The sequence below is a fragment of the Petromyzon marinus genome, chromosome 43 (genome assembly GCF_048934315.1).
Source record: "Petromyzon marinus isolate PM22_M1 ecotype Great Lakes invasive population chromosome 43, UKy_Petmar_22M1.pri1.0, whole genome shotgun sequence".
In the NCBI taxonomy this organism is placed as follows: domain Eukaryota; kingdom Metazoa; phylum Chordata; class Hyperoartia; order Petromyzontiformes; family Petromyzontidae; genus Petromyzon; species Petromyzon marinus.
Genome location: NC_133709.1, coordinates 5,951,552 through 5,978,854, shown reverse-complemented (window position 1 = coordinate 5,978,854; position 27,303 = coordinate 5,951,552). Strand labels below are relative to the sequence as shown.

The 27,303-nt window shown below is 49.4% G+C and overlaps 1 pseudogene; it reads left to right on the top strand.

Annotated features, from left to right (window-relative positions):
• The first annotated feature begins 24,584 nt into the window (after positions 1-24,584).
• LOC116951722 (5S ribosomal RNA) lies at positions 24,585-24,693 on the top strand (annotated as a pseudogene).
• Positions 24,694-27,303: the final 2,610 nt, after the last annotated feature.

Sequence of the window (27,303 nt, the reverse complement as noted above, 5' to 3'; positions counted from 1 at the left end):
CGAGTTCGGAATCCAGAAGGACCGAACCACGGCATACCACCCCCAGGCGAACGGTATGGTGGAGTGAATGAACCAGACTCTAGCCGGGAAGCTCAAAAGCATGGCGGCCACAAATCAACATGACTGGGACGAACACCTCCCCTATGCCTTGTTCGCCTATGCCACCACGGTACACACGTCTACGGGACAGACCCCATTCCTAATGATGTTTGGTCGTGAGTTTCGCCTCCCCGCAGATCTGTTGTTCGGCGTTCTCCCACCGCAACGGGAGGAGGGGAGCCGCCCATGGAACACCTGATGGAGACTCTGCGAGGGGCCCGGAGCCGAGCCTACCCACAAGGAGAGGCCACACACCAGCAGCAAGAGCAGAGCGCCCGACCCCATATGGAGCCCCTCTTCTACTCGGCGGCTGGAAAGTGTGGCTGCACACTGCTCGTGTCGGGGCTGGGCAGGTCGGAAAATTGACCACCTACTGGAGGGGACCCTGGACCGTGGGACGACAGATCTCCCCCTGGACGGTGCTGATTCAGGGGAGAAGGGCCGGGAGATGGTGGTCAACGTCCGCCGACTAAAACCATGGAGAGCAGCTCCAGCGGGGGGGGACCCCACCGTTCAAGTACCCCAAAATCCCGGGGTCCCCACGCCCCCCATACTCGGGGGCCTCGCGCGGTATATGGGCTCCACAGGGCCCCGGGCCCCGAGGGGCCCCGACCCAGGCCGGGGGGGACGGGGACGACGGCCCTTAAACCCTACCGCCTCTGAGTTTGTTCCCCAGCCCGCAGGTGCCAAGGACCGAGGCGACCCGTTGGAGTGGAGGAGGAGACCGCCGCCGGAACTCCGGGAGACGGAGCCACCACCCCCAAGGCCGGCCACAACGACTGGACGAGTACCACGGACCCCACGATGCTACCTCGTGGGAGCAACCCTGGCGAGGTGCTCCAGTCAACCCGGGACGGGGACTGGCACCTCGGAGGGCTATGTGGTGACACAACAGCGAAGCCGCTCCGTCGAAACCGGGGCCGTCACTGTGCTGCTGCGACCGAGAAGCCACCCGGCTCCCGTCACAGCGCTCTCCTCGCCACCCCCCCCCCCCCACATAAACACACACACACTCACGTCGGGCCTCGTGGGGAGGGGGGGCACCTGCCCTGAGTTTTTACCCGAGAGGCCCCCTCGTGGGGGTGCTCCATGGTTTCTCAGGGTCAGGGAATTGGCAGCCCCCCCCACCCCCCAGGCAAAATGGCACTGCGGCGCCGTGGCTTAACATAAAAGTAAATGACCACGGCGAACTCACTGAGAACCGCAGTGAGGAAAGGCCCAAGACACACACGGAACAGCAGGCAGGTGAGGAGCGGGGCAGCGTGGGTTAAACGTCTCTACCCGTGGTGCACCGCGGATTAGCGTCTCTACCCGTGATGCACCACGGATTAACGTCTCTACCCATGATGCACCACGGATTAACGTCTCTACCCGTGATGCACCGCGGATTAACGTCTCTACCCGTGATGCACCACAGATTAACGGCGATGATGCGGCACCGGCTCGCTTATTTGAGTCGGTGCACTTAGTTAAACAATGGGGGGGGGCGGAGCGTCAGAGAGAAGGGTGATCGGATTGGATGAGAGGCCAACGGGACGGCGGCGCGGAGGCTTTGAAGTCGAGCATAAAAAGGGACGATTATGGAAGCACGGGGTCGTTTTCGCTAGGGATCAACTGCAGAGAGGGATCGAGGAGCTGTCATTTCGCTGTTACTCGCACGTCCGTGAGACGGGTCAGAGAACAGCCAGATTCCGTTTACAGTATCATCTTTCCGCGAACTCCAACACTGCGAGGTCGGACCGTAAGCACAAGGAAGAGAGGTAAGACAAAGGGGTGAAATGCGGCGAGAAAGGGAGAATAGAGAGCGGACAGGCCAATTAAGAATCAGACAGCTGGGTGGGGAGGGTGGATAGCGTGGGGCTGGGTGGGGGGTGGGAGGGGTGGGGCTGGGTGGAAAGGGGCTGATCACCCCGTGGTACCCTTGTAAAACTCAACGTTTCACCTACTCACGCCAGCTTGTGCCCCCCCTCACAGTCGGGCATATTTGTGGCGTCCTTTCTCCATAATCCTTGACAGCACAAAGATCGTCCAAACTCGGTGCAATTCTTTTTTGCCCCCAGTGGTAAAATGTACGTTTTTAATTGTCATACAAAAGAATGACTTGGTTTCACCTGACAATGGGGACCCTTTTCTGCACGCGTAGCTGAACATGCTAGTGTGCATGTCTTCAAAGATTTTGTAGAAACATTGAATATATTTTACTTGTTGTAGTCACTCAGTTTCTCTCCGCGGCCTTGGTAAGATTTTGTTATGTAATATCCTTCGCCTCGAGATAAACCGCAAACCCCTGCTTCTAAGGGAGTGGCATGCACATTGTTTGTAAATGCTGCTGAGCAATAAAACGATTGGCATTTTCCAATGATTGTTTGTTTGCCAATGCTGTCCCTTTAAATACCTGCACCCAGATTGAAGAGTTACATTCATCGTGGGGTTTCTGTCCCAAATCATTGCCAACATGAAGAAGGTATTGTGCAGTCTTGCAGTCTGCCTCTTAATCTTTCGACCGACACATGCCGGTCCCTTGGAAAGCGACGTTTCCATCAACGAAGAGGCCACGGTGAATATTTTAAATATGCACATTGTTTGAAGATATTACGCGATTATTGACTATTCACGTAACTTCACAATGTGTAATGTTTGTATTTATTGTGTGAACAGAGTGAACTGGAAGAGCTTCTGCCCAACAGCTGCAGGTAATGAGACTCCGAAAAGTGAAACACTGTTTTCGATTCAGTTCAACTCTGCTAATGTTTTCAATGACAGGACGATAACTTAGATGCAAACTAAAGTTTGGGTTGTAACTTATGGTTCAACTGTTACTACCTTTTCAATATTAATTGTAATGAGCTGTAACCAAGTTAATGTAAACAACTCTCACTTGGAAGAGAAAGAAAATATGTTGTTGAAGAATAATTGAACAACTGCCATTGCTGTATTTTATTTTATTGTGTAAAATATATAAAAACGTTACTTTTAACGTATGTTACACATTGTAGATGGAAAACGTGTTACTTATGTCAAGGTTCAATGTTAAACACAGCACATGAGTACATTCATAGCAAAAATTCTGCAGTTTTAAGGTTTCCGACATTTTTACTTCAATCACAGCAAACATCCTTGAAAAAAAATACAAATCTCACCAATTTTATTCTACAAAATTCAAATGTATCCTGAATGTCCCCAATTATGATTAAATACCGAGAGGGGGGGAAAGGTTAATCCAGCATTTTTAAGATACACTTGAAAAACTTTTTTTTTATTTTACCAGGTAAGGCCCCCTGAGCTATATAGCTCTCTTTCATAAGTGACATGGCCACAAATAATGACTTATCACGTGGAAATGACTTATCATGTGGAAATGACTTATCATGTGGAAATGACTTATCACGTGGAAATGACTTATCATGTGGCAATGACTTGTCACGTGGAAATTACTTATCATGTGGAAATGTATAGCAGCTGAATACTTGGATAAACGGATATTTCTAAATGAGGAACCGGAGAGAAACCCACGCGATCACAGAGAGAAACATGCGATCTCCAAACATATAAGCAGGTGTCAGGGTCGGGATTGACACCACGACCTCCATGTATACCAGGCGAGGTAGTTAACATCTCACCACCGTGGGCACCCCTTGTTGAAGACTAATGGTGTCCATTACATTGACAAAGGGAATACCGTAATTGCCCTCTCACTTCTCCACCTGTGTGTGCTCGCAGCATTTGTTTTGGAACTCGAGGCCCACGAGGCCCTCCTGGAAAGGATGGATGTGCCGGACCACAAGGTAATTCATCGCTGGTTATTGGTTCTAGTGAGAACACGTGCTCGAAACGTTTGCCAACAAACGCTATTTATTTTAACTGAATAGGCTCATTGGAACGCAACTGTGAAATAATCTATAATTGCAATTTGCTAGCATATGCTTGCAGTTCGTGTGCCTGCCAGGTTTGTACAAACACAATGACTTTATTTCTTCAACCGGCAAGGATATTTTTAATCCAAGGTGCGCTATCTACTGCAAAGTGGACATTAAAATGGAAATCTTTCCCAAGGGCGCACCGCCGACTGCTATTTTTATCATGGCCCGTTGCCTTTGAAAACTATGGTCACTTAAACCCAGACAATGGCGGTGTGTCCTGATTGTAGGTGTGCCAGGCAACCCGGGCAGTATCGGTCCTGCTGGACCACTGGGCCTAGCTGGCTCACCTGGCCCAGCTGGGAGCACTGGACCTCCTGGACCAGCTGGTCCCCCTGGTAACAACGGCCTGAGAGGGCAACCAGGCAACACTGGACCCCCTGGGAAGCCTGGAACTCCGGCCGCAACAAACCGCATCTCTTGTACTAACGTCTCCAGCAGAGGTGCCACCACGAGTTGCCCCACAGGTGAGAGGGATGTGTGTGGGGGGGGGGGGACTCTGTGCAACATCACGTGGTTGAATATCCGCGCGGCAAGTGACCTTGTGACACATCGACTCTGCACACAGGCGATGGTTTGATTCAATCAGCAGGAATTTATTTGGGGAATTTATGTAGGCTATTTTCCGTGGAAAAACATGTAAATGTTAAGGGATTATGTGTTGGGTTTTAAGGCTCTTCGTAAGGTGAAACTTACTGTCAATTGTGTCTCCATGGTTACCAGGTGATCCTCACAGTCCCCTAGTTTTGTGAGAAATGGAACTATCGATGATAATACATTTCCACAATTTTACGTGATTGGTTATGATTGTCTTTAACAATAGTGTCCTTACATTTTAAACACACCAAACATTTTACTATCATTGTAAGCACTTCCTGTTGTGCACATGTCTCTTTTCAGAAAAACAAAGTTTCAATGCACAATATCCTGGTTATTCTGAAGAGGGTTTTCAATTCAATGTTCATGACGTCATCTCCGATGGCATCACCCCATAATGTGCACTGTGATCGCATCTATCATTGTCTCACTGCAGGGCACATAGCATTGTCGTGTTCATGTGGAAGCGCGTGTGGTTCGTGGGACATCCCAAACGACAGCACGTGTCACTGCCAGTGCCGTGGGATCGACTGGACATCGGCGCGGTGCTGTAAGCTGGCCTGACACGGATCGGCAGTGAAGATGGGAAACAATCGTAGAGAAACCAAACTACATGATCAACACGAACCGGAGAGAACACCACAGAGACAACACAAACACTGTCACGGGTATGGAGGTGAACACAACAGAAACATAACACGAACACAATCAAGGATATAGAGGTAAACACAAAATTAACCACGTGGAGCAACAGTAAACACTTAAGCGTGTGCCACCAGCGAAAGCCCAGAGAATAATGCAACTAATAATCACAGTTATATATGTTTGACCTTATACAGTGTCATTTATGCTAACAGCATCCCAAATGAAATTTTTAGTTTTCACTTGTGTAAATTGAATTAATATAGATTTATCTTTTACCTTAATTTTATAGATGTGTTTGTTTTTACTGCATTCAAAACAAATGGCTTGCTCTGGATATATATGTTTAATGATCCATCATTGAAATTTGGGACACGAGGTTTTGTTACTGTATCACATATGGTGATTTGGTGTGGTTGATTTCTGTTGAGACACATGGTACAGTATTTGCATAATAAATGGTTGCTGTTGAGATGATTTGAACAAGTCTTTTTATTTGAAAACCGTACTATGAAAAAATAATTACCATGCTTTTAACTTTAGGCTCATTAAAAATATATAATTAGCTGCCATTTGGCAATTCCAAAATGCTCACTGTCTTAACATTTCCCAGCATTCTATTTGAATTAGTATATAGGGTGGTCCAGATGCCTTGTGACCTCCAAGTAGCATTTTTTTCGGTTGCGTATTCAATTCTGTTTTCACCCCTATTAGTATACAAAAACAGTACGTTTTAGTTCAATGGGGGTCAATAGACACCGAGACCACCCTGTACAATGTGGACGCAGTGTCAGAGTTTTGTGGCACAGTCTTGTGGCAAACCGGGTGGAGCTGGGTTGAAGCTGGTTGGCTTCAGTACCATTCAAGTGTTGTGTGTCTAACTAACTACACGGAGACGACTTCTGGAGGCAACGCATTTATTTCAACAACTCTACGAACAGCGACTGTAACACGAAGGGGTACGGCCCCTTCAACCCGATAGCCTAAGGGAGCTACAGCCCCCTCCCTTCTCGTGTGTCCTACACACCCCGGGCTACTCTACACCCAGGCCCCTTGCCACGGCCACTAAGGGAGGCTAGACCGACCCGACTCTGCCAGGGTAGGGTCCCACCACTGGTCCGCTACAACCCGGATCTGATAAGTGCCTCGGTTGAGGGTCCCAGGGTGCTGGTCCAGTCTTCAGGTCTTGGACGTCTTCAGGCTTGAGTTGGTGAACACTGCCGGACCCGTTAAGAGGGCCGGCTTTTTATCCCTAGGTCGGGGCTTGCCCTTCCCCTAATGACCCCCCTCCAGAACTTTTGGAAGGTCTTAAAGGGCCTTGAATCCTTAAGGGTCTTAAAATCGGTGGGCGGTCTCTATCCCCCCCCCAGCCGCCAGCCCTTGGGGGTCTGGGGTGTCAACCTCCGGTCATGGGCCACCCGAGAGGGGGGTTTTACCCCGTGACCGTGGTGGCAGGTAAAGCGACGTACAGTGCCTTGTTATGGTGCAACACAAGCACTGCACGACGTGATGGGGTTGAATACCTCACCACTCACTCACCCTATCGCAGACGCCACCTGAACAAATCTAAAGCCTGGGCTTCCACAGTGCAGGGGGTTTTCAACCATGAGTGCTACTCGTGTGCTCACTATAATTGCCAGCAGGTTGCCTTGAGCTGTGTACAGGAACCCCTTGCCCAATGCGGCATTATCGAACGCGTGTTTCGACTCAACACGGTTCGCCCACAAGTTCCGTGAGAGTGCCTGCATCCGTTGGAAGGTGTGAATAAACAGAGTGTGAGAACGATGTATTATTTACCGCGTGCATTTTTGCGTGTGGTTTCTTTTTTTCATGTTATAATGAAACAAAGTCAACGCGCACAACAGCGCGTTCACATATCGAGCGGTGCGCATCTTCGCCGTCCACTCGTTGAGGACGTTCAGTTGATACGGACGCCTCTATGGCGAAATTGTAAACATTCAAGTAGCGTGGGTGTCGCGGTGCGGGAAGAGTAAAGAAGACGGGGTGTGGTGTTGTGTTAAGGTGATATTAAAAAATAGCGTATTATGCACGCGCAATAAATGACAACGCCTCGACATCCTTAGTACAATAACAAGGGCGGAAATCACGTCGAATTATCTTCTTTTGTTCTTTCAGTAAAGTCACGTTGTTGGCGGTGCGGTACGGGGTTGTGGGATCGGCCACGATGGTCAACGCAGACGGGGGCCGACTGTTCATGCGGGTGTTTAACCCACACAGTACCCCAGCAATGCTACGACGATGCACCCCGGTAGCCACCATACACCCCCTGCACGCGCGTCACTCTAACGACACGGTGTTTGCACTCTGGGCTGAGGACCCTGGTCGCCCCGAGGATAACAAGGACCTGGCCTGGCGAGTCGGCCCGACTCCCCGAGCCGAGGTCGTCCCCTTGCGTGATGCGTTACATGTACCCTGGGCAGAATTACCTAAGGGGGAGGCCGACCAGCTGTGTGGGTTATTGCAGGAGTACGCCGACGTGTTCAGTGAGCACGATTCAGATGTGGGCCGGACAGACCTTGTTAAGCACCAAATTAACACCGGTGCAGCCCGACCCATCAAACTCCCCGCATACCGAGTGGGCGCGCCTGAACGGGCCCAGATCAAAGAAGCAGTCGCGGATATGCTCCGTGATAACATAATCCAGCCCTCAGCGAGCCCCTGGTCTTCCCCAGTTGTACTAGTGACAAAAAAGGATGGATCGACTCGGTTTTGCGTCGATTATCGAAAGTTAAATTACAGTTACCCTTGGCGTCGCCTTCCCCATACCCCGCATCGATGACACCTTTGACAGCCTCGCAGGGGCGCGGTATTTTTCCACCATCGATCTGGCGTCCGGGTACTGGCAGGTGGAGATGGCGGAGGAGGATCGGCCAAAAACCGCATTTACCACCCCGATGGGACTGTTTGAGTTTCGGGTGCTGCCGTTCGAACTCACTAATGCGCCCGCGACATTCCAGTGGTTGATGGAGTTGGTGATGCGGGGCTTGCAGTGGGAACAGTGCCTAATTTACCTGGACGACGTGATAGTGTTCAGTATGTCTCCGTCTGAGCACTGGTCCAGGCTAGGGAGGTATTCCAGCGACTGCGAGCAGCCCATCTCAAGCTCAAACTGCGTAAGTGTTACATTGCACAGCGCGAGGTGGGGTACCTCGGACACCAAGTCAGCGAGGCAGGGGTGCGCACCGATCCAGAGAAGGTACGCGTCGTAGTGGATTGGCCACGGCCAAGGAACCTGACGGAGATCAGATCATTCTTGGGGCTCGCCACCTATTATCGTCGATTTGTAAAGGGATTCAGCGAGATTGCACGCCCCCTCACCCAACTCACATCCCTTAAGAACCCTTATCAGTGGACGGAGGCCTGCCAGACGGCCTTCACCACCCTCAAAGACCACCTCACCCACACCCCCACCCTGGCTTTCCCCGATTTCACCACTGATTTTATTTTGGACACCGATGCCTGCAACAGTGGGCTGGGCGCAGTGCTGTCACAGGTGCAGGGTGGGACGGAGCGGGTCATCGCATACGCCAGTGGGACCCTGAGTGGGGCCGAGCTGAACTATTGCGTGACCCGTCAAGAACTGTATGCCGTGATCTTCGCGTGTAAACAGTTCCGACCGTATTTGTACGGCAGGAAATGTCGGGTACGCACCGACCATTATGCCCTGCAGTTCCTCCTTATGTTCAAGGGGAACCGCGGGGGCAGATGGCCCGATGGTTGGCGCAGTTGCAGGAGTATAACCTGCAAGTTGAGTACCGAGCGGGGCGGACGCACGCAAACACGGACGCATTGTCGAGGCGGCCCGCGGTGTGCGCCGAGACAAGGGCGGAGGAAGCCTGCCCGTGCTTAATGGGGGGACGTTTCCGGCAGGTGGCGGGCCCCCAGGAGCGCGCTGAGACTAACCCTCCTCCGATGAGAGAAAGTGCAGTATGTGCCACAGAGACCCCAGCAGGAGGAGCCAGGGGCCCGATGGACCACCCGGCGGTCATGGTGCCCACACCCCGGGGCCCGACGGGCCGCTCAACCCCGCCCGATCGGATCCAAGAGGACGTCGGGTGTGCGTTCTCAGGCCTCAACGACGAGCAGCTGCGACAGACCCAGCAGCGGGATCCGGACCTGGCGGCGGTGGAGGCGGCCCTGCGGGAGAAAAGGTCACCCTACCGGGGCCCTGGAGCGGTTTGTATGCCTGGTTGTGTGTAGAGAACGGAGTGGTGAGGGAACAAGCCGAAGCTGGGCAGCCAGGGTGCATCTGTGTCCCCGCCCAGGTGCGGCCCCAGTTGCTACGGCTGGTGCACGACCACCCGCTCGGGGGCCATGATGGGGAACGACGCACTCGGGAGACTCTGCATCGCCAGTATCTCTGGCCTAAATTGGCGCAAGATGTGGCCGCCTAGGTGCAGGGCTGCCGGGCCTGTCAGCAGTGTAGGCAGAAACCGGCGTGGTACCAGGTACCCCTGAGGCCGTTCCGTGTCAATCGGACGAACCAGCTGGTGGGAATCGACCTACAGGGACTATTCCCACGATCCCACCGAGGCGGCCACAAATCAACAGGACTGGGACGAACACCTCCCCTATGCCCTGTTCGCCTATGCCACCACGGTACACACATCTACGGGACAGACCCCATTCCTAATAATGTTTGGTCGTGAGTTTCGTCACCCTACCGGGGCCCTGGAGCGGTTTGTATGCCTGGTTGTGTGTAGAGAACGGAGTGGTGAGGGAACAAGCCGAAGCTGGGCAGCCAGGGTGCATCTGTGTCCCCGCCCAGGTGCGGCCCCAGTTGCTACGGCTGGTGCACGACCACCCGCTCGGGGGCCATGATGGGGAACGACGCACTCGGGAGACTCTGCATCGCCAGTATCTCTGGCCTAAATTGGCGCAAGATGTGGCTGCCTAGGTGCAGGGCTGCCGGGCCTGTCAGCAGTGTAGGCAGAAACCGGCGTGGTACCAGGTACCCCTGAGGCCGTTCCGTGTCAATCGGACGAACCAGCTGGTGGGAATCGACCTACAGGGACTATTCCCACGATCCCACCGAGGCGGCCACAAATCAACAGGACTGGGACGAACACCTCCCCTATGCCCTGTTCGCCTATGCCACCACGGTACACACATCTACGGGACAGACCCCATTCCTAATAATGTTTGGTCGTGAGTTTCGCCTCCCCGCAGATCTGTTGTTTGGCGTTCCCCCACCGCAATTGGAGGAGGGAAGCCGCCCGTGGAACACCTGATGGAGACTCTGCGAGGGGCCCGGAGCCGAGCCTACCCACAAGGAGAGGCCGCACACCAGTGGCAAGAGCAGAGCGCCCGACCCCGTTTGGAGCCCCCCTTCTCCTCGGCGGCTCGAAAGTGTGGCTGCACACTCCTTGCGTCGGGGCCAGGCAGGTCGGAAAATTGACCACCTACTGGAGGGGACCCTGGACCGTGGGACGACAGATCTCCCCCTGGACGGTGCTGATTCAGGGAGAGGAGAAGGCCCGGGAGATGGTGGTCAACGTCCGCCGACTAAAACCATGGAGAGCAGCTCCAGCGGGAGAGGACCCCACTGTTCAAGTACCACGAAATCCCGGGGTCCCCACGCCCCCCATACTCGGGGGCCTCGCACGGTATATGGGCCCCACGGGGCCCCGGGCCCCGAGGGGCCCCGACCCGGGCCGGGGGGGACGGGGACGACGGCCCTTAAACCCTACCGCCTCTGAGTTTGTTCCCCAGCCCACAGGTGCCAAGGACCGAGGAGAACCTTTGGAGTGGAGGAGGAGACCGCCGCCGGTACTCCGGGAGACGGAGCCACCACCCCCAAGGCCGGCCACAACGACTGAACGAGTACCACGGACCCCGCGACGCTACCTCGTGGGAGCAACCCAGGCGAGGCGCACTAGTCAACCCGGGACGGGGACTGGCACCTCGGGGGGCTATGTGGTGCCACAACAGCGAAACCGCTCCGTCGAAACCGGTGCCGTCGCTGTGCTGCTGCGACCGAGAAGCTACCCGGCTCCCGTCACAGCGCTCTCCCCGCCACCCGCCCCCCCCCCCCCCCCCACATAAACACACACACACTCACGTCGGGCCTCGTGGGGAGGGGGGCCACCTGCCCTGAGTTTTTACCCGAGAGGCCTCCTCGTGGGGGTGCTCCACGGTTTCTCAGGGTCAGGAAATTGGCAGGCCCCCCCCCTTCCCCCCCCAGGCAAAATGGCACTGCGGCGCCGTGGCTTAACTTAAAAGTAAATGACCACGGAGAACTCACTGAGAACCGCAGTGAGGAAATGCCCAAGACACACACGGAACAGCAGGCAGGTGAGGAGCGGGGCAGCGTGGGTTAAACGTCTCTACCCGTGGTGCACCGCGGATTAGCGTCTCTACCCGTGATGCACCACGGATTAACATCTCTGCCCATGATGCACCACGGATTAACGTCTCTACCCATGATGCACCACGGATTAACGTCTCTACCCGTGATGAACATCGGATTTAACGTCTCTTCCAGTGATGCACCCCAGTTTAACGGCGATGATGCGGCACCGGCTCACTTATTTGAGTCGGTGCACTTGGTTAAACAATGGGGGGGGGGCGAGCGTCAGAGAGGGGGGGTGATCGGATTGGATGAGAGGCCAATGGGACGGCGGCGCAGAGGCTTTGAAGTCGAGCATAAAAAGGGACGATTATGGAAGCACGGGGTCGTTTTCGCTAGGGATCAACTGCAGAGAGGAATCGAGGAGCCGTCATTTCACTGTTACTCGCACATCCGTGAGACGGGTCAAAGAACAGCCAGATTCCGTTTACAGCATCATCTTTCCGCGAACTCCAACACTGCAAGGTCGGACCGTAAGTACACGGAAGAGAGGAAAGACATAGGGGCGAAATGCGGAGAGAGAAAGGGAGAATAGAGAACGGACAGGCCAATTAAGAATCAGACAGCTGGGTGGGGAGGGTGGATAGCGTGGGGCTGGGTGGGAGATGGGAGGGGTGGGGCTGGGTGGAGAGGGGCTGATCACCCCGTGGTGCCCTTATAAAACTCAACGTTTCACCTACTCACGCCAGCTTGTGCCCGCCCTCACAGTTGGGCATATTTGTGGCGTCCTTTCTCCATAATCCTTGACAGCACAAAGATCGTCCAAACTCGGTGCAATTCTCTTTTGCCCCCAGAGGCAAAATGTAGGTTTTTAATTGTCATGCAAAAGAATGACTTGGTTTCACCTGACAATGGGGACCCTTTTCTACACGCGTAGCTGAACATGCTGGTGTGCATGTCTTCAAAGATTTTGTAGAAACATTGAATATATTTTAATTGTTGTAGTCACTCAGTTTCTCTACGCGGCCTTGGTAAGATTTTTGTATGTAATATCCTTCGCCTCGAGATAAACCGCAACCCCCTGCTTCTAAGGAAGTGGCATGCACATTGTTTGTAAATGCTGTTTAGCAATCAAACGATTGGAATTTCCCAATGATTGTTTGTTTGCCAATGCTGTCCCTTTAAATACCTGCACCCAGACTGAAGAGTAACATTCATCGTGGGGTTTCTGTCCCAAATCATTGCCAACATGAAGAAGGTATTGTGCAGTCTTGCAGTCTGCCTCTTAATCTTTCGACCGACGCATGCCGGTCCCTTGGAAAGCGACGTTTCCATCAACGAAGAGGCCACGGTGAATATTTTAAATATGCACATTGTTTGAAGATATTACGCGATTAATGACTATTCACGTAACTTCACAATGTGTAATGTTTGTTTTTATTTTGTGAACAGAGTGAACTGGAAGAGCTCCTGCCCAACAGCTGCAGGTAATGAGACTCCGAAAAGGGAAACACTGTTTTCGATTCAGTTCAACTCTGCTAATGTTTTCAATGACAGGACGATAACTTAGATGCAAACTAAAGTTTGGGTTGTAACTTATGGTTCAACTGTTATTACCTTTTCAATATTAATTGTAATGAGCTGTAACCAAGTTAATGTAAACAACTCTCACTTAGAAGAGACGGAAAATATGTTGTTGAAGAATAATTGTACAACTGCCATTGCTGTATTTTATTTTATTGTTCAAAATATTAAAAAACGTTACTTTTAACGTATGTTACACATTGTAGATGGAACACGTGTTACTTACGTCAAGGTTCAATGTTAAACACAGCACATGAGTACATTGATAGCAAACATTCTGCAGTTTTAAGGTTTCCGACATTTTTTTTTCAATCACAGCAAACATCCATGAAAAAAATACAAATCTCACCAATTTTATTCTACAAAATTCAAATGTATCGTGAATGTCCCCAATTATGATTAAATACCGAGAGGGGGAAAAAGGTTAATCCAGCATTTTTAAGATACACTTGAAAAACTTTTTTTTATTTTACCAGGAAAGGCCCCCTGAGCTATATAGCTCTCTTTCAGAAGTGACCTGGCCACAAATAATGACTTATCACGTGGAAATTACTTATCATGTGGAAATTACTTATCATGTGGAAATTACTTATCACGTGGAAATGACTTATCATGTGGCAATGACTTGTCACGTGGAAATGACTTATCACGTGGAAATGACTTATCATGAGGAAATGACTTATCACGTGGAAATGACTTATCATGTGGAAATGACTTATCACGTGGAAATGACTTATCATGTGGAAATGCCTTATCATGTGGAATTGTATAGCAGCTGAATACTCGGATAAATGGATATTTCTAAATGAGGAACCGGAGAGAAACCCACGCGATCACAGAGAGAAACATGCAATCCCCAAACATATAAGCAGGTGTCAGGGTCGGGATCGACACCACGACCTCCATGTATACCAGGCGAGGTAGTTAACATCTCACCACCGTGGGCACCCCTTGTTGAAGACTAATGGTGTCCATTACATTGACGAAGGGAATACCGTAATTGCCCTCTCACTTCTCCACCTGTGTGTGCTCGCAGCATTTGTTTTGGAACTCGAGGCCCACGAGGCCCTCCTGGAAAGGATGGATGTGCCGGACCGCAAGGTAATTCATCGCTGGTTATTGGTTCTAGTGAGAACACGTGCTCGAAACGTTTGCCAACAAACGCTATTTATTTTAACTGAAAAGGCTCATTGGAACACAACTGTGAAATAATCTATAATTGCAATTTGCTAGCATATGCTTGCAGTTCGTGTGCCTGCCAGGTTTGTACAAACACTGACTTTATTTCTTCAACCGGCAAGGATATTTTTAATCCAAGGTGCGCTATCTACTGCAAAGTGGACATTAAAATGGAAATCCTCACAGTTCCCTAGATTGTCAGATGAGGAACTATCGATGATAATACATTTCCACAATTTTATGTGATTGGTTATTATTGTTTTTAACAATAGTGTCCTTACATTTTTAATAAACCAAACATTTTACCTGCATTGTAAGCACTTCCTCTTGTGTACATGTCTCTGCTTAGTAAACTAAGTTGCCTCGGTTTTTCCGAAAACGCAGTAAAATGGTTTTAAAAAGTACCTCTTTTCTCGCACCCAAACTGCGTTCACAGATGGTTGGAGGTCAAACAGTGTTAAGATAACAAAAGGCGTTCCACAGGGTTCCATCCTCGGCCCCCTTTTGTTCTTTCTTTATGTCAATGACTTGGGCACTTACCTGGATCATTCCAGGGTAAATCTTTTTGCAGATGACACGTTACTGATTACTGCTGGCCGCTCTCCGGATGACGTGATTGCTAAGCTCCAGGATGATTTCAACACACTACAACATCAGCTAGTTGCTATTAAACTAGTCCTGAATACCTCCAAAACCAAGGTGCTATGCTTCTCACCAGGACTAAAGCAGGAAGTTATTTTTCCCCAATTACATTCCTTAAATAATTATCAAATAGAGCAAGTCAAGATCTATAAGTATCTTGGGGTCATCCTGGATTCAAAACTGAATTTTGAAGATCACATTGATTGTATTGGTAAAAAGACAAAAATAAAAATTGGTTTTCTGTATCGACACAAGCAGTGCTACCCCCCTATGTTCCGTTTGGAATTGATAAAAGCTACCATACTGCCTCTACTTGACTACTGTGACATCGTGTATAAATCAGCCCCAAGTACTGTACTGAAGAAGCTTGATTCCATTTATCACTCGGCCTTAAGATTTGCATTGAACTACCCATATAGGACTGTGATCTCTACATTGGGTCAAACTTAAAAGCTCTTAATGTTCGACGGCTTGTGCACCAGATGTTATTTATTCACGACAAAAAAATCAGCAGTCTACCTACTGGATCTCCTCTCTGTTTCAAATAACAAATTTGACCCATTTACCAGCTTCACATTCCCTATTGCTGTACACATACTGGAGGAAGGGCCTTTGCTATTGATGCCCCCAGGGTCTGGAATTCTATTGCCAATAAACTGTAACTTGAATCACTACCTGCGAGATCTTCACTCAAAACTGCTCTAGAAGAGTTGTACACCCCTAGCTGCCACTGCTATTCAGTGGCCTAAAATAAAATAAAATGTTTCGCTCCGGATGACCGCTGCAAAGTATTATCTGTATTTTGATTTAGTGTGCTGATCTTAAAGGTGCATTGAAAAATTTTATACTCCGACTGATGCTTCTGTTGTTGTGGAGTGACTCATGCAGCCAGCTATGGCTGCAGGGTTTGGTGGTACATGTTGTTTATGTCGTTTATTGTGACAATTCGGTCACAGTTCCTATGATCACTATTATATTGCTTTTATGGCTTTATTTTGAAGATTTCGAAAAGTTTTTTGGTTTGACCATGTGTGTTTGTTGTAGTACGAAGTTAGACTGATGGCCTAAATGTAAGTTGTCTTGTGGTTGTTGTTGTTGTTTCACTTGCATCCCACTGGGATTTTTGCACACAGCCTTGGTGTACGGTGCTTTTTCTCGAATATTTTGCTGTTTTTTCCTGGATTTTCTGTTTGCACAGTCACATAGTCACTTTAAGATGTTGTCTTGTTCATGTTTTTTTTGTTTTTGTTGCGGTTGCACCCGATTCAAGAGCCGAATGCCTCACAGGGCTATACCAAAAATAAATTAAACTGAAACTCTTTTCAGAAAAATAAAGTCTCAATGCACAATATCCTGGTTATTCTGAAGAGGGTTTTCAATTCATTGTTCATGACATCACCTCCAATGGCATCACCCCATAATGTGCACTGTGATTGCATCTATAATTGTCCCCCCGCAGGGTACATAGCAGTGTCGTGTTCACGTGGAATGAGGTGTGGTTCATGGGACATCCCAAACCACAGGACGTGTCACTGTGGATGCGCTGGGATCGACTGGACATCGGTGCGGTGCTGTAAGCTGGCCTGACACGGACCGGCAGTGAAGATGGGCAACAGTCGTAGAGAAACCAAACTACATGATCAACACGAACCAGAGAGAACACCACAGAGACAACAGAAACACTGTCACGGGTATGGACTATGGAGGTGAACGCAACAGAAACATAACACGAACACAATCAAGGATATGGAGGTATACACAAAATTAGCCACGTGGAGCAACAGTAAACACTTAAGCGTGTGCCACCAGCGAAAGCCCAGAGAATAATGCAACTAATAATCACAGTTATATATGTTTGACCTTATACAGTGTCATTTATGCTAACAGCATCCCAAATGAAATGTGTAGTTTTCACTTGTAAATTGATTTAAGCTAGATTTTTTTTTTACATTGGTTTCATAGATGTTTGTTTTTACTGCATTCAAAACAAATGGCTTGCTCTGGATATATATGTTTAATGAGCCATCATTGAAGTTTGGGACACGAGGTTTTGTTACTGTATCACATATGGTGATTTGGTGTGGTTGATTTCTGTTGAGACACATGGTACAGTATTTGCATAATAAATGAATGCTGTTGAGATGATTTGTACAAGTCTTTTTATTTAAAAACCGTACTATGAAAAAATAATTACCATGCTTTTAACTTTAGGCTCATATTTAAAAATATATATAATTAGCTGCCATTTGGCAATTCCAAATGCTCACTGTCTTAACATTTCCCAGCATTCTATTTGAATCAGTATGTAGGGTGGTCCAGATGCCTTGTGACCTCCAAGTAGAATTTTTTTCCTTTGCTTATTCAATTCTGTTTTCACCCCTATTAGTATACAAAAACAGTACGTTTTAGTTCAATGGGGGTCAATAGACACCGAGACCACCCTGTACAATGTGGACGCAGTGTCAGAGTCTTGTGACAGAGTCTTGTGGCAAACCGGGTGGAGCTGGGTTGAAGCTGGTTGGCTTCAGTACCATTCAAGTGTTGTGTGTCTAATTAACTAACTACACGGAGACGACTTCTGGAGGCAACGCATTTATTTCAACAACTCTACGAACAGCGACTGTAACACGAAGGGGTACGGCCCCTTCAACCCGATAGCCTAAGGGAGCTACAGCCCCCTCCCTTCTAGTGTGTCCTACACACCCCGGGCTCCTCTACACCCAGGTCCCTTGCCACGGCCACTAAGGGAGGCTAGACCGACCCGACTCTGCCAGGCTAGGGTCCCACCACTGGTCCGCTACAACCCGGCTCTGACCAGAACCTCGGTTGAGGGTCCCCGGGTGCTGGTCCAGTCTTCAGGTCTTGGATGTCTTCAGGCTTGAGTTGGTGAACACTGCCGGACCCCTTCAGAGGGTCGGCTTTTTATCCCCATGTCGGGGCTTACCCCTCCCCTAATGACCCCCCCCCCCCCTCCAGAAACTTCTGGAAGGTCTTAGAGGGCCATAAATCCTAAAGGGTCTTAAAATTGGTGGGCGATCTCTATCCCCCCCAGCCCCCAGCCCTTGGGTGTCTGGGGTGTCAACCTCCGGTCATGGGCCACCCGAGAGGGGGGTTTTACCCCGTGACCGTGGTGGCAGGTAAAGCGACTTAGAGCGCCTTGTTATGGCGCAACACAAGCACTGCATGGCACGATGGGGTTGAATACCTCGCCACTCACTCACCCTATCGCAGACGCCACCTGAACAAATCTAAAGCCTGGGCTTCCGCAGTGCAGGGGGTTTTCAACCATGAGTGCTACTCGTGTGCTCACTATAATTGCCAGCAGGTTGCCTTGAGCTGTGTACAGGAAAACCTTGCCCAACGCGGCTGGAGCACTTGCACACGTCCTTCATTTCGAGTGTGCAACATATATTACACTCGTGCTGTGTCCACGTCTACAATAAAGTACATACAATATAGTCTACAATGCAGGACAAACATAAACCGTGTCCTAGTCTACAAGTACGATACACACGTACATGGCGTGCTACAGTCCACACTCTACATGATTAGACTGACGACTAAGAGGTCTCCAACGCCAATTATCTTTCAAAGCAACAAAAGTAAATGCAATTCAATCGCAAAATACGAATCTAACATTAATACTTTTTTAATGTAAGAGGTGCATAGTTTTGAAAACTAAATTCAGTTTCTGATCCGCTCCTACTGAACTTCTATCGCACCGTACGTAGCCAACCAAACTGGGCGTTTTATGAACCCTCGATGTTCTAGCTTCATGTAGGCATTTCAGGTTTTCGTGTTAATTGTTTGCATATTAATAATAGGCGTGCTGTGTGTAAGGTATGTCTGGGTGTGTGCGCGTGTCAACTTGCCCCACTGTTTTGCATTTTTTTTTGCCAACATCGAAGAAAAGTCCAATTGCAGTCCAGTTTGACACGTAGGCTTTCGCGACCAATATTTCCACGTACTACCCGGCCCCTCCACCCCTGATGACAAAACGCATTCACTTATCTCTGAAAATGAGTAACATTAACGGAACATTAACCTTCCTCTTTTTTAACACAGCAATAAGGTTATTTTGTCACGGTTGGCATTTAGATATTAGGTTTGGGGTCGTTCAATGAGGGCAATTAACCTAACTTAATTTTTGCATTAAACATAAGTAAAATATGAATTCACGTCTGAAACAAAAGGTATGAACAATGCCATTATTTACGGATTAACCGTGGTAGTCCGGAGACCAAATCAGCAGGGGATCAAATACTTTTTTCCCTCACTGTATATAGTACACAAATGTGATCACAACCCTGTCTTTAATTGGATGAAAGCATAGAGAGTCGAGAGGCTGCTGTACCGGAACTGAGTTGAATTATACCTGAACTGGAGATGGCATTGCCTCGTCTCCTAAACTGTGATGTGTCGGTCTGGACTTGAAAAGTGTGCTTTTGATATAGGGCCTTTTGTTAGTCCGGCAAATTGATGATTTTCGTTGGTGTTGGATGGAAACGCTGTGGTGGGCAGTGCCGTGGGGGGAGGGCCAATTTAAATTGGCCTTTCCTCTCATGGCGTTTGTAACCACCATAGCGGCCAAATGGGGGCTCTGGACGGGTGCGAGGGGCTGGTTACCCCTCCACCTTCAATTAATTACCACCAAACCACAACTGAAAAATGTAATTAATAAGCTTGTGCCAGAGGCCCCGGGGGGACAGGCGTCTATGACGTCTCCTGGCCAAACCCAATTTGGTGGAGCCACGAGACTGTATTCTTACCCTCGGGGCTCCTCCAGAAACAACAACAAACCACTACGGGTGGCCACGTGGAATGCTCGAACGCTCACTGCAGAGGAGAGGCTGCCACTCCTCTGTCAGGAGCTGGACCGGTACCACCTAGATCTCTGTGGTATTCAGGAGGTCCGGTGGACCGGCTCTGGCTCCTGCCATCATGAGGGGTGGACAGTCCTCCACTCGGGGCAGGGGACTGCGAAACAACAGGGAGTGGCTCTTCTTCTGAACAAAAGAATTAAAGGGGCGTGGAAGCATGGCAGTGAGGTGTGGGAAGCTGTAAGCCCCAGGCTACTTTGGGCTCGACTTCCCATCAGCCAGAGGCGAGGAGTGGTGGTCGTGGTTACTTATGCCCCCACTGAAGACGAACATACGTGGAGGGATGCAGGCAAAGCCGATGAGTCAGATGCCTTCTATGACCTCCTGTCACAGATGCGAGCTAAAGTGGCCCCTCGGCATAGAATCATCTTGATGGGTGACTTCAATGCCCGCGTTGGTCATGATGCTGGCACCTGGTCTGGAGTGATTGGAAGGCATGGGCCAGATCAGCTCAATAACGGCAGGAGGCTGCTCGATTTTTGTGCAGTCCATGGGCTTGTAATTACCAACACGTTGTTCTGGCATCAGCACATCCACACAACATCATGGATGCATGCCGGGTCTAAGCGAGAACATCTGCTGGACTACATAGTGACGGAACAGCGGATGCGGGCCCATGTCCTTGACACCAGGACCTACCGTGGAGCTGATCTGCCCACTGACCATCGACTTGTCATCTGTAAGATGCGCCTGCCATTCTTCCACTCCGGTGGTGGGTGTAAACCCAGGACCCCATTCAAACCCATAGTGGCATGGTCTCAGCCAGCTGATGAAAGTTGCAAGCGTGAATTTCATCATCGCTTGTAGCTGGGGTTGGCATCGTCCCCCACTCCTCCAGATGGCGAGGGGAAATGGGCGATATTTAGGATTGTGGCTCATGTAGCTGCAATGGCTGCTTTGGGTACACGGTCCAGACCTCCCCAGTGACCCTGGCTGACACAGGAGGTGTTCAGGCTGGCTGAGAAAAAGCGACAGACCCACTCTCATCGGCTACAGCATCCCACGTCAGAGAATGAGGAGGCATACCGCAGCCTTCGCTCAGAGGTTCAGAGAGCCGTGAGGCGCTGCAAGGAGTGGTGGTGGTCGCAGGTTTCTGAGGAGATGGAATCTGCCTCAATGGCCCGCGATCACAAATCGCTCTTTAACTCCATAAAAAAAGTAATCTGTAGCACCATACCTATTACCATCATTAGGGGAAAGAATGGTGATCCATTCTCCGACCCCCAGGGAACAGGTTTGTAGATTTGCTGAGCATTTCTGTGCGGTCCTGGGGGAGGGAAAATTCCTCAACCTGGAAAACAACGTGGGACAAAGTAGGGATGACCCTGCTGAGGCTGCGGTGCCTCCATTATTGGAAGAAGAAGTCACCCCCTCTGAGTGGCTGGCTGAGATTCCATCTGTTCAGAAAATACTGAAGGCGATCCATAGTCTAAGACCAGGAAAGGCACCAGGCAGAGATGATCTCCCAAGCTAATTGCTGAGGGAGGGTGGCGTTTGTGCACAGACTGCCCTACATGACATAATAACAACAGTCTGGACCACTGGATGGGTTCCGCAGGATTGGAAGGATGCCCTGGTGGTCCCCCTCTTTAAGAAGGGGGACCACACAGACTGTAACAACTACAGGGGCATCTAACTCCTCAGTGTGCCAGGAAAGGTCCTGGCAAGGATTATTCAACATCGCCTTGCTAGGCATGCTGAGAAGAGGCTTGTGGAGCCCCAATGCGTTTTCAGGAAAGGGCGGTCCTGCAGAGATGCCATATTTCCTGTCCGTCTGCAACAGCAGAGGTGTAGGGAATTCCAACAAGACCTACATCTCTGCTTCATTGACCTGGTCAAGGCCTATGAAACCATGAGTAGGCCTGGGTTGGTCTTCATGGTTTCGGAGTCCCTAACCCTCTGCTCACGATCATTAAGGACCTTCATGATGGTGAGCAGGCCCAGATAACACTACGTGGCCGGGAATCGGAGTCATTTCCTATATACCTTTGGGTGCGACAGGGATGTCCTCTGGCTCCCACATTATTTAACATCTATTTTAACCACGTAGTTCGTGAAGCCTTCAATAGCTGTACCAGAGGAATTTCCATCTGGTACATATACAATGGGATGTGCGGTCAAGGGATGGCTCCCTATTGCCGATGATCTGGTAATTGCTGCTCACTCAGAGGAGGAGTTGGAGGCGCTGCTGCTGGACCTGGAGCTTGTCACTAAGAGGTGGGGACTTACCATCAGCCCCACCAAAACTAAGCACCTGCCTGGGTATTTTGTACCATCGGACACTCCACCCCCACAACTTCCAATTGGTGATGGGGCAGTTGTGGAGAGAGTGGAGAGTTTCCCATACCTGGGTAGTGTGCTTATGACTGGCTCCAGTTTAACAGCAGAGGTCTCACTCCGAATCAGTCAAGCGGGATTATCTTTTCATCGGTTGCGTAATGCTGTGTGGAAGCTACCTGATCTGTCGCTCCACACGAAGATTCAGGTCTTCTCGGACAAAGTCATTCCCTCCCTTCTCTACGCTTGCGAAACGTGGACCCCTGTAATGTAACATTTTCGCCGGATAAAAACATTTAGGCTGGCCTGCCTACGATTCATCCTGTGTTTAACCAGGCTGGATTGTGTGAGGAGCTAACAAATCCTTGAAAGATCTGGACAAAGTCCCATCGGTGAGCTCCTCCAGCAGGTAAGGCTGCGCTGGCTGGGTCATGTAGCCCGCATGCCTAAACAGCTTTTTTTTGGACGGATCGAGGGGGCTAAACGGGCACGGCATGGGCTAGAGAAGAGATGGAGTGATGTGGTACAAGAGGATGTGGAGCTGAGTGGACTTGCCGATGACTGGTACCAGCGGTGTCAAGATCGTCCTCTGTGGAGGAGACTCGTGAAGGACGCTACTGGGCAGTTGGAGGCAGTCGCCCTCCAACAACAACAGAGGGCGGAGGAGCGAAGCTCATAACAACGAGCGGAGCGCCGGGTGGCTCAAGCACAGCAAGTGACCTCGTACCAGCGTGCGTTCGACACTTCACGTGGCCTCAACGTGCACATAGCCTGGCACAAGCGTCGTGGTGACGTCACCGCCACTTAGTGGCGAATGGCGGTTGTTGTTTATTCCATAATCAGCAGCCATCTTGGTCAATCCACTGCTGGATGAAAGCATCCCCAAGCCACTATTATGCCTCGTGAATATCCAATGTAAAATACAACTGTTGGCCAATATAACGTGGTTCATTTGAATTCTGTATCTCAAGTAAAGAGTTTAAACGCGAGTGGCAGTGCTCCCTACAGACATGAAAATGCCAGTTTGGCTCCATGCGTGTGAAACGTGCGGTAAATAGCGCCCCCTTGAGACACGAAACCGCAAAAACCTACAAAAGCCGACAACACCTGGTATTCCCAGATGGTCACCACCCAGGTAATAAGCCTGCTTAGCTTCCGAAATTGAACGAGATCGGGAATATTCAGGGTAATGTGGTCGCAATACCTGGGATTGAGAAAATAAATTAACCATATTTTGTTGGCTTACGATTTTATGTTACATTACATAGCCACGGTATGCATTGCAGTGGCGTTGGGAGGCCTTCATCCAGCAGTGGATTGACCAAAGTTTCCGCTGCTGATCATGCAAGAAATAGAAACCCAACACAAAACACGCTGCTACTGAAGTCCAGGTGGCGATACAGGGCCCTCTCCAGTCCAGGTGCTTCATTTTAAACCTCGCACAGATCCCACCGAGACGAGGCTGCTGCAGGGGCAGTGCGCTGACCACGTCGCCAAGGGAGCGTCCGAGCACCACGCACTGAGCTACGGACCCAGTGTCACCAGAGTTTGATTCCTGGGCGTGGATGTGGCCTCCCTTCCACCCACCTGCATTGACCCACGTCGTGACGTCTGGTAAAACAATTTATTTGCTGGGAACGGTTTTGGGGGTGGGGAAAATCATCCAACAGTGGATTGACAATGGGCTTTGAATACGAAACTCCAAGGGGAGGTTAAGTGAACTTGTCTCTAACTTACTGTCACTCATCTTCGAAAGAAAGCATTCAACTTCCCCGCAGTGTGAAGACACCGCCTGCAGACCGTCCTCGCATTCACGGCAGAGTTCAACTCGAGACGTCTCGGTGCAGAACCAAGTGATTCGAGCTGTGGAGCAGACTCTGAGTTGAGCATCTATCTCAGAGGAAGACTTGTCACCATATTTATATACAGTATTTGTGTGGATGTATATAAACCATAACGTACAGACTTTGTTAATCCACTGATGGATGAAGACCCACACAGACCATGTCTGTCCTGGGGGTTGATTGACCATACTTCACTACGCTGGTCGACGGTGCGGGTTGGTGGTGAAGTGGTGGGGATGGAGAGAGGCTGACCTGGTTCGGATATCACTCGATACCACCGATGTTAGCCGTGCCTGGGATTGGATCTTAGCTCAGCAGCGTCACTGCACAGTTGGTGGTGATTTGTAGCTGGAGTTATTTGGGAGAGACTCACTCGCTATGAAAATCTCTTCAGCACGAAGAGTTGATGTTAGACATAGAATAATAATAAAAAGTAAAGTTAATTAAAATATCACGACGTTTCGATCGCAACACAAGCAACGTCGTGATATTTTTATTATTTTTTCCATCTACGTGACTTTACCGAAAGAACCATAGAATATGAATTCCTGCAGTCACGAAAGTTATAAGTCTAAAGTTAGAGATCAGCTTACTAAATGTCTCCTCAGCTGTCGCCTACGACCATATTTCCCTGAAAACGTCCGATCTCAGACGTTAAGCAGGTTCGAGCCTTGTTGGTACTTGGATGGGAGACCGCCTGGGAATACCAGGTGTTGTAGGCTTTTTCTAGGCTATTGCGTTTTCGTGTCTCAAGGGGGCGCTAGTTACTCCACGTTTCACACGCACGAAGCCGAACTGGCATTTCAATGTCTATAGGGGGCACTGCCACAAGGGGTAAAACTCTTGATGACTTGGGATTTAGAACTGGAATTTAGCAGGAGTTTTGTTTGTTGACAGTTTTATGCGACATTGCATAACCACGATATACATGACAGTGGCTTGTGGGGAGGCCTTCATCCGGCAGTGGATTGACCAAGAGCTGTTAAAAAAAGTTAATATAACACGCGCACCCAGAGTTGGCAGTGCTCCCCACAGACTTCAGTATGCAAGTTCCACTCTGTGCGTGTCGCTCACGCAGAGCGGAGCTCGCGGGTTCTCGTCTCTAGGGGGCACCGCTACCTCGGCCTCAAGCTGACAACAGCTTAATTTTACAGCCTTTGTCATTCCACTGCTGGATGAAAGCCTGCCCAAACCACGTCGGATATAGTTTCTGTTAACCGTATATCGCCACGCTGGTCAGTGTTGGGGTTTACGACCTAGCTTTTATTTCTGGCGCGCGGATAAAAGATTTATTTAGAGCTGCCTGATTGAACTTCAACAGCCCTCTGTCAATCCAATGCTGGATGTGGGCTTCCACATGCCGAGTGGGTAATTGGGGCTTATTTGAACGCGCATCCACGCTGGTCTCTGCTGGTTCGTGAGGGCGGGAATCTCTGTACATAGAAGTGGGGTGGAACATGTGGGTGTTGTGCACTGCCCACTGAATTTAGAGTTTGTGCCTTGCACTTATTTATTCCATCGTATCGAATGAGAATAAAACGTTTTAATGTATTCAGCTAGAAGATCAGTTTTTGAATTGGTTAATAATAGTTGAACTATTGGTCGCGATTGATTCAACATCCTTCAGTTTGATCAAAAAGCGTTACTCCTATATCGTACTAATTGCTGCTGGTACAATGCATTGTGGGAAGTTGTATTATTGTTAGCAAGCCACTTAACAAGGCGAAATCCCAAAAAAATTAAGTCTCTTTTTTACACATCCCATCAGCCACGCGACCTCAGAGTGAATTGTTTAATCTGCATTGACCAAACACAGGAAGAAAAAACCCTCTGGGCTGGTTTCGACAATCGGTGTCTCATCAGCAGTCAGTGAACTCTGGTGAACGGCGGGATGTTCATAGACAAGAGCTCTCCCAACCTCTGTTAGCTGTGGGTCCGAGTGAAGCACAACACTCGTCAATGCACGACACGGAATGACCAGGCGTGTCATGGGTGCAGCTTGAGGCCCAGGTAGCGGTGCCCCTTAGAGACGAGAACCCACCAGCTCCACTCTGCCGGAGCGACACGCACAGAGTGGAACTTCTCCAAAAGCCATATGAAATGTAATTAAAAACAGTGCTTCCATTTTCCGATTCTCATTACCTGCAGCTTTTGGGAAGGAGATCTTCCGGTTCATTCTTTTCAAAAAGCAAAAAACACATTGTGAAGTTACGTGAATAATCAAGTAACGTAGTCTATTTATGCTTGATTTGATTCAGTGAAAAATTAAGCAGTTATCCAAATTCTCAAGAACCAAGGTCTTTCATCATGGGACCTCCTTTGCCAGAGCCAAAATATGAGAATAAGTATTTCCCTTTTTTCTGGCAACAAAACAGGTGTTAAGATACGCTCGATCTTGGAAGGTTTTAACATCTTAACACCTATATTCTTGGTTCTTTCGGTAAAGTCACGTAGAAGGGAAACAATAAAATAATACAAATATCTTATATATCAAAGTCTCCGCTTGCTCGCGCTTGCGGGATGATTTGGCTCTCAAACGGTGGGGTTCAAGTCCAAAAAAAATTGCCGGGAGGCACGCCCCGAGCCCCCTGCTTGGTATAGGCTATTCCGTTTTCCCAGCCGTCAACTTTAAATTAGTTTAATTAGCGATTTAGTGCCACTCTTATTTTAATTATTTACTTACTGCACGAGCTCGACCGTACCAACTGACGCCAATTGCGTGGGGGGGGGGGGCGGACCCTGCCAAGTGATGCGCGTTCAGTCGAGCTCACGGCCACACCACGCCACTCTGTCACGTGAGTACTTTGTGCTATAGAGTCACTAAATATACTGATACACAGTCAGCATGTACTCCTGTAGAGTCTATATATACTGCTATAGAGTCAGCATGTACTACTGTAGAGTCCATAAATACTGCTATAGAGTCAGCCTGTACTACTGTACAGTCCATAAATACTGCTATTCAGTCAGCATCTACTACTGTACCGTCGATTAATACTGCTATAGAGTCAGCATGTACTACTGTAGAGTCGATATCTACTGCTATAGCGTCAGCATGTACTACTGTACAGTCCATTAATACTGCTATAGAGTCAGCATGTACTACTGTACAGTCCATAAATACTGCTATAGAGTCAGCCTGTACTACTGTACAGTCCATAAATACTGCTATACAGTCAGCCTGTACTACTGTACAGTCCATAAATACTGCTATACAGTCAGCATCTACTACTGTACCGTCGATTAATACTGCTATACAGTAAGCATGTACTACTCTACTCATAGCAGGTACCACCACTGTCGCTTGCCCTGCTGTAATCATAGCTTACACC